Source organism: Triticum urartu, chromosome 6 (genome assembly GCF_003073215.2).
Source record: "Triticum urartu cultivar G1812 chromosome 6, Tu2.1, whole genome shotgun sequence".
Lineage (NCBI taxonomy): Eukaryota > Viridiplantae > Streptophyta > Magnoliopsida > Poales > Poaceae > Triticum > Triticum urartu.
Window position 1 is genome coordinate 163,319,742 of NC_053027.1, and position 8,381 is coordinate 163,328,122.

Genomic DNA, 8,381 nt, shown 5'->3' on the forward strand with positions numbered 1-8,381 from the left:
GAAGCCATGAAATCTGAGATGGGATCCATGTATGAGAACAAAGTGTGGACTTTGGTTGAATTTCCCAATGATCGGCAAGCAATTGAGAATAAATGGATCTTCAAGAAGAAGACTGACGCTAACGGTAATGTTCTGTCTACAAAGCTCGACTTGTCGCAAAAGGTTTTCGACAAGTTCAAGGGATTGACTACGATGAGACCTTCTCACCCATAGCGATGCTTAAGTCTGTCCGAATCATGTTAGCAATTGCCGCATTTTATGATTATGAAATTTGGCAGATGGATGTCAAAACTACATTCCTGAATGGATTTCTAGAAGAAGAGTTGTATATGATGCAGCCGGAAGGTTTTGTCGATCCAACGGGAGCTAACAAAGTGTGCAAGCTCCAGCGATCCATTTATTGACTGGTGCAAGCATCTCGGAGTTGGAATAAACGCTTTGATAGTGTGATCAAAGCATTTGGTTTTATACAGACTTTTGGAGAAGCCTGTATTTACAAGAAAGTGAGTGGGAGCTCTGTAGCATTTCTGATATTATATGTGGATGACATATTACTAATCGGAAATGATATAGAATTTCTAGATAGCATAAAGGGATACTTGAATAAGTGTTTTTCAATGAAAGACCTTGGTGAAGCTGCTTACATATTGGGCATTAAGATCTATAGAGATAGATCAAGACGCTTAATTAGACTTTCACAAAGCACATACCTTGACAAAGTTTTGAAGAAGTTCAAAATGGATCAAGCAAAGAAAGGATTCTTGCCTGTGTTACAAAGTGTGAAGTTGAGTAAGACTCAATGCCCAACCACTGCAGAAGATAGAGAGAAAATGAAAGATGTTCCCTATGCTTCAGCCATAGGCTCTATCATGTATGCAATGCTATGTACCAGACCTGATGTGTGCCTTGCTATAAGTCTAGCAGGGAGGTACCAAAGTAATCCAGGAGTGGATCACTGGACAGCGATTAAGAACATCCTGAAATACCTGAAAAGGACTAAGGATATGTTTCTCGTATATGGAGGTGACAATGAGCTCATCCTAAATGGTTACATTGATGCAAGCTTTGACACTGATCCGGACGATTCTAAATCGCAAACCGGATACGTATTTACATTAATAGGTGGAGCTGTCAGTTGGTGTAGTTCTAAACAAAGCGTCGTGGCGGGATCTACATGTGAAGCGGAGTACATAGCTGCTTTGGAAGCAGCAAATGAAGGAGTCTGGATGAAGGAATTCATATCCGATCTAGGTGTCATACCTAGTGCATCAGGTCCAATGAAAATCTTTTGTGACAATACTGGTGCAATTGCCTTGGCAAAGGAATCCAGATTTCACAAGAGAACCAAGCACATCAAGAGACACTTCAATTCCATCCGGGATCTAGTCCAGGTGGGAGACATAGAGATTTTCAAGATACATACGGATCTGAATGTAGCAGACCCATTGACTAAACCTCTTCCACGAGCAAAACATGATCAGCACCAAGGCTCCATGGGTGTTAGAATCATTACTGTGTAATCTAGATTATTGACTCTAGTGCAAGTGGGAGACTGAAGGAAATATGCCCAAGAGGCAATAATAAAGTTATTATTTATTTCCTTATATCATGATAAATTTTTATTATTCATGCTAGAATTGTATTAACCGGAAACATAATGCTTGTGTGAATACATAAACAATCAAAGTGTCACTAGTATGCCTCTACTTGACTAGCTTGTTAATCGAAGATGGTTATGTTTCCTAACCATAGACATGAGTTGTCATTTGATTAACGAGATCACATCATTAGGAGAATGATGTGATTGACATGACCCATTCCATTAGCTTAGCACTCGATCATTTAGTATGTTGCTATTACTTTCTTCATGACTTATACATGTTCCTATGACTATGAGATTATGCAACTCCCATTTACCGGAGGAACACTTTGTGTGCTACCAAACGTCACAACGTAACTGGGTGATTATAAAGGTGCTCTACAAGTGTCTCCAAAGGTACATGTTGGGTTGGCGTATTTCGAGATTAGGATTTGTCACTCCGATTGTCGGAGAGGTATCTCTGGGCCCTCTCGGTAATGCACATCACTTAAGCCTTGCAAGCAATGCAACTAATAAGTTAGTTGCAAGATGATGTATTATAGAATGAGTAAAGAGACTTGTCGGTAACGAGATTGAACTAGGTATTGAGATACCGACGATCGAATCTCGGGCAAGTAACATACCGATGACAAAGGGAACAAACGTATGTTGTTATGCGGTCTGACCGATAAAGATCTTCGTAGAATATGTAGGAGCCAATATGAGCATCCAGGTTCCGCTATTGGTTATTGACCGGAGACGTGTCTCGGTCATGTCTACATTGTTCTCGAACCCGTAGGGTCCGCACGCTTAACGTTACGATGACAGTTTCATTATGAATTTATATATTCTGATGTACTGAAGGTTGTTCGAAGTCCCGGATGTGATCACGGACTTGACGAGGAGTCTCTAAATGGTCGAGACATAAAGATCGATATATTGGATGACTATATTTGGACACCGGAAAGGTTCCGGGTGAGATTGGGACAATACCGGATCACCGGGAAGTTATCGGAACCCCCCGGGAGGTATATGGGCCTTATTGGGCATTAGTGGAAAGGAAGGGAAAGGAGCAAGGGAGGGGGCGTGCCCCCCCAAGCCCAATCCTAATTGGGAAGGGGGCCGGCCCCCCTTTCCTTCCTCCCTCCTTCCTCTTCCTTCCCTCTCCTACTCCTAATAGGAAAAAGGGGAGTCCTACTCCCTGTGGGAGTTGGACTCCCCCTTAGGGCACGCCACCCTCCTTGGCCGGCCCCCTCCTCCACTCCTTTATATACGGGGGCAAGGGGGCACCCCATAGACACAACAATTGATCATTGATCTCTTAGCCGTGTGCGGTTCCCCCTCCACCATAATCCTCGATAATATTGTAGCGGTGCTTAGGCGAAGCCCTGCGACGGTAGAACATCAAGATCGTCACCACGCCGTCGTGCTGACGGAACTCATCCCCGACACTTTGTTGGATGGGAGTCCGGGGATAGTCATCGATCTGAATGTGTGCTGGAACTCGGAGGTGCGGTAGTTTCGGTGCTTGATCGGTCGGGCCGTGAGGACGTACGACTACATCAACCGCATTGTGCTAACGCTTCCGCTTCCGGTCTACGAGGGTACGTAGACAACACTCTTCCTCTCATTGCTATGCATCACCATGATCTTGCGTGTGCGTAGGATTTTTTTTTGAAATTACTATGTTTCCCAACAATTAACATCATTGTAACCCGCTGTTGTAGCAGCAAAGCAGTTAAACAAACAGGTAGATATTTAAGTTAAGGCAAACAGGTAATTCTTAACAGTAAGTATCAAACACATAGATAGGCGCAGTCTACAATATGATTAACAGGCTGTGCCATTATGTAATCAGTAGCAAACTAAATTAAGCCAAGAAATGTAATTGAACAATTTTGCAATAAGTGGCTAACTAAAATTCCGAGAAGCAGGTAACTGAACTTACGCTAGTTCTTTGTACATGCACACTGCAACTTATTTTTCGCTTACATGGTTGTACGAAGGAGTCCATGGCATCAATTGCTTGGATACGCAGTCCCAATACTTCTTTCTTCCCACACTGCATGAGTAAGTCGAATGGTTAATTTGGTAAGATGGTGCGTCCTTGATATGTTATATGAGGACATGTAGTCAGACTAGTTGTAGCCAAACACATCACACTGGCTTTTACTATATATTTCATGCGATTACTTTTGGCATATCGAGATCTAAGCAATCTACAATAGGATGAAAAGACTGGCATCCTTCACATTATTGGCGAACTCAGTTCATAGAAACAAGCAATTCAACCATTCTGTGGGTAAATCAAAAGTGCCACTGGAATATTTTTCACTATCCAATCATACACGCAAAAAGGGGCGACGCCACCATAGGGGCTGGTATGGGCGGCCGGCTCAGGTGGCTGGAAAGTGTGCACCTAGTTTGAGTCGTCTAGGTTGGCCCATGCTAGTTTTGTTCGTCCCAACGCATGAGCAGGCAATGTAAAAAATGAAGAAAAATGTTTCAATTTGGATGGGCCAATAACATAAGTGCCAGGCAGGCCCTATAGCAGGCTCGCGGCCCAAACGAGCGCCTCCCATATCGATCGACAGCAGGAGAAATCCCAATTCATTCGCTCTAGCCTCCGGTCTGGTTCGCTCCTAACCTAGCCGCCGCTGGACAGACCGACACAACACTTCCTCGCGCCCTCGTTGGAGGGCAGTCGCCGGGCTTCAAGCGAACGGAAGGACAAGAAGATGAAGATCCAACCCTAGGTGTAGCCTGCATGGGAGGCAGCGGCGGCAGCACGGGCATGGCATCGAGCTTGCGCAAACGGACAGTCGCTAATTGCAAGAGTAGCATGCGCAACGAGCAGGTACATCACATCCCTGATTATATCTAATTCAACTCCTCAATTTCTGGCCAATAGTTAAACCTGACGGTGTTGTAAAACTGCTTGTACGTAGGGAATCTATGAGAAAATGGAACCAATTTCTACTTATTTTATAACTCCCCCAATCAATACTGAACTGACTGAATCTGGTGTATCTAATCAAGTTTCCAGTGCAAACATACAAGCTCATGTTGTTCTTGAGCCTGAAGTGTCTAATGAACAGACTGCTAATGAGGGATTTGATGCAAACATTTTACATGCTCCTGGTGATAAACATATAGTGTCTAATGAGGGATCTAATGCAAGAATTTTGCAAGCTCATTGAAGGATTTAGTGTCTAATGATGATCTACTATGTTGAGAGAGACAGAGATTTGCAGGCATTGATGACAAGCAAATTGTAGTGCATTTTCATAGCTTGAGGAAACGTCGAGGCCATCTACCAGAAAGTCCCCGTATCATGACAACATAGCATAAATACTTTTCTAATCTGTTGTTTGAAACTATTGGCATACTTGTGCAGGATAGATATATTGATATGCAGTTTGCGCACTGGTTATACGTGCAGTTACACTTCGATATTTTCAGCCAGAGAACGAATAACTCAAGCTGGTACAGACCAAGTTTGTAGTCCTTGTACACCATGTTGCATTTTGTGTTTTTTGGTGCTTGCATCATTTAGTGTTTATAATCTGAACTACTTTGGATCATTAGCCGGTTTTCAAAGTGCATGTAGCTTCACATTTCTCAAGTTATGTTGATTTCCGGAGTGCAAGTGCCTTTGTATTTTTTAAGTTAAATGTTCGCCCCTGGTAACTTGAATTCGTGGATCAGCCACTGCACACAAATCATACACGAATGCCAGTACGAATTAAATGAAATGCAGGGACTTACGCTAGCTCGTTGTACAGGCTCATTGCAGCTCTGCTTGGGCTTGGGATGTTCCATGTACAAGTCCATGTTACCACTTTCTTGGATGTGCAGGACTTGTGCTCCTTGCATCCCCCTCTGCATTTTTGACACGGCGAATGGTTGATCAAATAAGAGGAATCGACCTTGATGTTGTACCGGAGGAGAGATACTTACAAGGTTATACGGGTGTGCAAGATGTGTACCAGATCCCGTAGCGCCATCATGCTTCGCTAAAATATGGATTTTCTTGTTTCAGATGATATCTCCAGAAGAAATAAGAGTTAAGGTCAGAGTTGCATAGGTGTGTAAGCTAAGAGAGCAGTGAAAGGATATCCAAACATCATCAGAACAGTGCACAAGGGAGTGATGTGTGGATGCCTAGTTCGGGTCGGTGTTTGGGCATGCTCGCCTAGCTAGAGTGCGGGTCACTTCAGAGCTGTTGAGGGTGATGCGCTGGCATTGGCTGGCCGCGCACGGATGCAGATCTTGAGTGGCAGCGGAGCGCTACGATCCGGTGGACGAGACCGTTGGTGAAGCCCCAACAGCCTCGGGGGGCGGAGGTGCGACGATGTGCTCGGTGAAGTAGCCCCGGTGAGCTGGGAGACGGCGTCGGTGAAGCGCACTTGATGCGGTGGAACTCGGTGTCTGTGAGGCACGTCGGTTGCGGCGGTCGATGTTGTCGGTGGACCACCCGGTGCGGTGGATGAGGGCGTAGATGAGGTAGCTCCGGTGCGGTGGTGAAGCGCGACCGTCGTCTTCGTCGTCGTCGTCAGGCACAGAGGTGGGGAATGGTGGGGAAAGAGACGAGATGAGGGGCGATTCATGGGTTGGCGGTGAATTAGGGATTTGAGCAATCTGGGCGCAGAAGGGGACGGTGGAGAAGAGAGATTTTGCAGGGATGGAATTGGGGCCGCCATATATTTCAATCTGAAACATGGAAGCGCGAACTTATATTGTCGTCGTCCTTTTTTTGGGGGGGAGGGGGGTGGGTGGCTAGGTGCTACGCATCCGTCTGACACATGCGACCACCCCGATAGGACTATGCTTCGGTGCCTTAAGGCACCCTGCCTTTGTGTCCATGACATATGGGCCCAACAGGTGGCTGGCCCACATGTCAGTGACCCAAAGGCAGTTGCCTTTAAGGCACCGAAGCAGCGTCCACCCCGACACGACCCTGGTTTGCCTGGTGCGCCTACATTTGAGAATGCAAACGAATCTTCTTTCATTTGCAAACGAATCTGTATGTATTACCATGCCCGTGTTTTCCTTGCAATAATTAGTCATTCGAAACGAGATACTCCATCCGTTCACTTTTGTAAGTCATTTCAGACAACTTAAAATGAACTGTTTTGCACATTGTCTGAAATGTCTTCAAGGTCTTATAAAAGTGAAAAAGGGAGTACTATAAATTAATTAATGAGGAGTTATTTGAAAAAATTCAAAACGGTACCCACGCTAACGTGGATTAGAGTGTGTCTCACATAATTAGTTATTTGAATTAGAGTGTGTGTCACGTAGTTAGTTATTTGAATTAGAGTGTGTGTCACGTAGCGATCTCCAATTCTAACGTGGATTTCGCATTTCACTGTATCCACTACTTTTAATACAAATTCATATGTATATGATGAACACCATGGTAGTGAGAAAACTTTTGGATGGATTCAAACATATGACCTACAAAATAGCACAACAAACTGAGTCAATGTCAACTTTTCGAAACTTAGTATGGCACGAATTCGAAATAATTACCCGTATGCCTGGTCCTCGGTTCAAATCTTACAATGTACACCGAATTGAAACATCGATATTAAGTCTCGTACTATGTACATTCAAATGTTGTTTTTAGCCCCCCCCCCACAACGCTACATACTTCCTGTATCGGATCAATCTTCCTCTCCTAACCACCTTAGGAAGCTATCGGTTTCCAACACACATTTATTCTTTCTCTCCATGTTTCGATCTCTAAGTCTCTCAACTACACAACCCCTTTTTCCACTCTGTTACCAAATGTATTTACCTCACACACCCGCCATTGCACCCTATGCCGAGCTCTCTCTCCCCCCCTCTCCCTCTCACCCTCTCGCGTTAAATACATGCATTGCCTATCAATCCCCCAACCTCTCATGCATGCGCATGCACGCACGTTGTATATCTAGGTCACTCCCTCGAGACTGTCTCACACTTTCTTCCGCACGGCGGGCCACACTCGCTCAATCTCGCTCTTTTTATCCGAGTCTCGTTTAACCTCGTTTTGTTTCACACACAAATGATATATCTCCCTGTTCGGGCCTCGATCGACACACTCTATACTCTCTCACGCAGATTGTCTATCTAGGTCAGTCCATCCAACCCGCCACCACTCTTTCGACCTCATGGTGGGCCACGCTCACTCAATCTCTCTCTCTCTCTCTCCGTATGTCTCGATTGACCTCGCTCTTTCTCGGACAAAAACGATATATCACCATGTTTGAGCCCAATTCGACCTACTCACATTGTATACTCTCTCACGCACATCGTCTATCTAGGTCACTCTCTCCAACCCGTCTCACTCTTTCGATCGCACGGCGACCCTATGTGATCGGTTGACCTTGCTTCCTCCCATGCACAAAATATATCTACACGACTTCACTTACTGGTGGGTTCCATGTGTACTCTCTCTCTCTCTCCTCCCCTTCTGCGTTTAGACGCACGGGAAAACAGGAAGAACTCGCGGGCAATGTTGCCGTTGACCATATCTGGACGCGTTCACAAGTCACGGCACCAGTTTCATGTACTAGCAGCACTAGTCAGTGTGTACGTGCAATGCATGTTAATTTTGATGTATATTAAGTGCATGCGGATATTAACTACTAGGATATTATTTCGTGTTGTCATGTGATTAGCACTATTTTTGGCATGAAATTAACTGCACGCTAAACGTGTTGAGCGCTCGACATTGAAGCAGTATAGGTCGTTGGATGACAAGGAATACATGTGGCTTGATGACGTTTTATATTTAATTCGATACGGCTCTAGC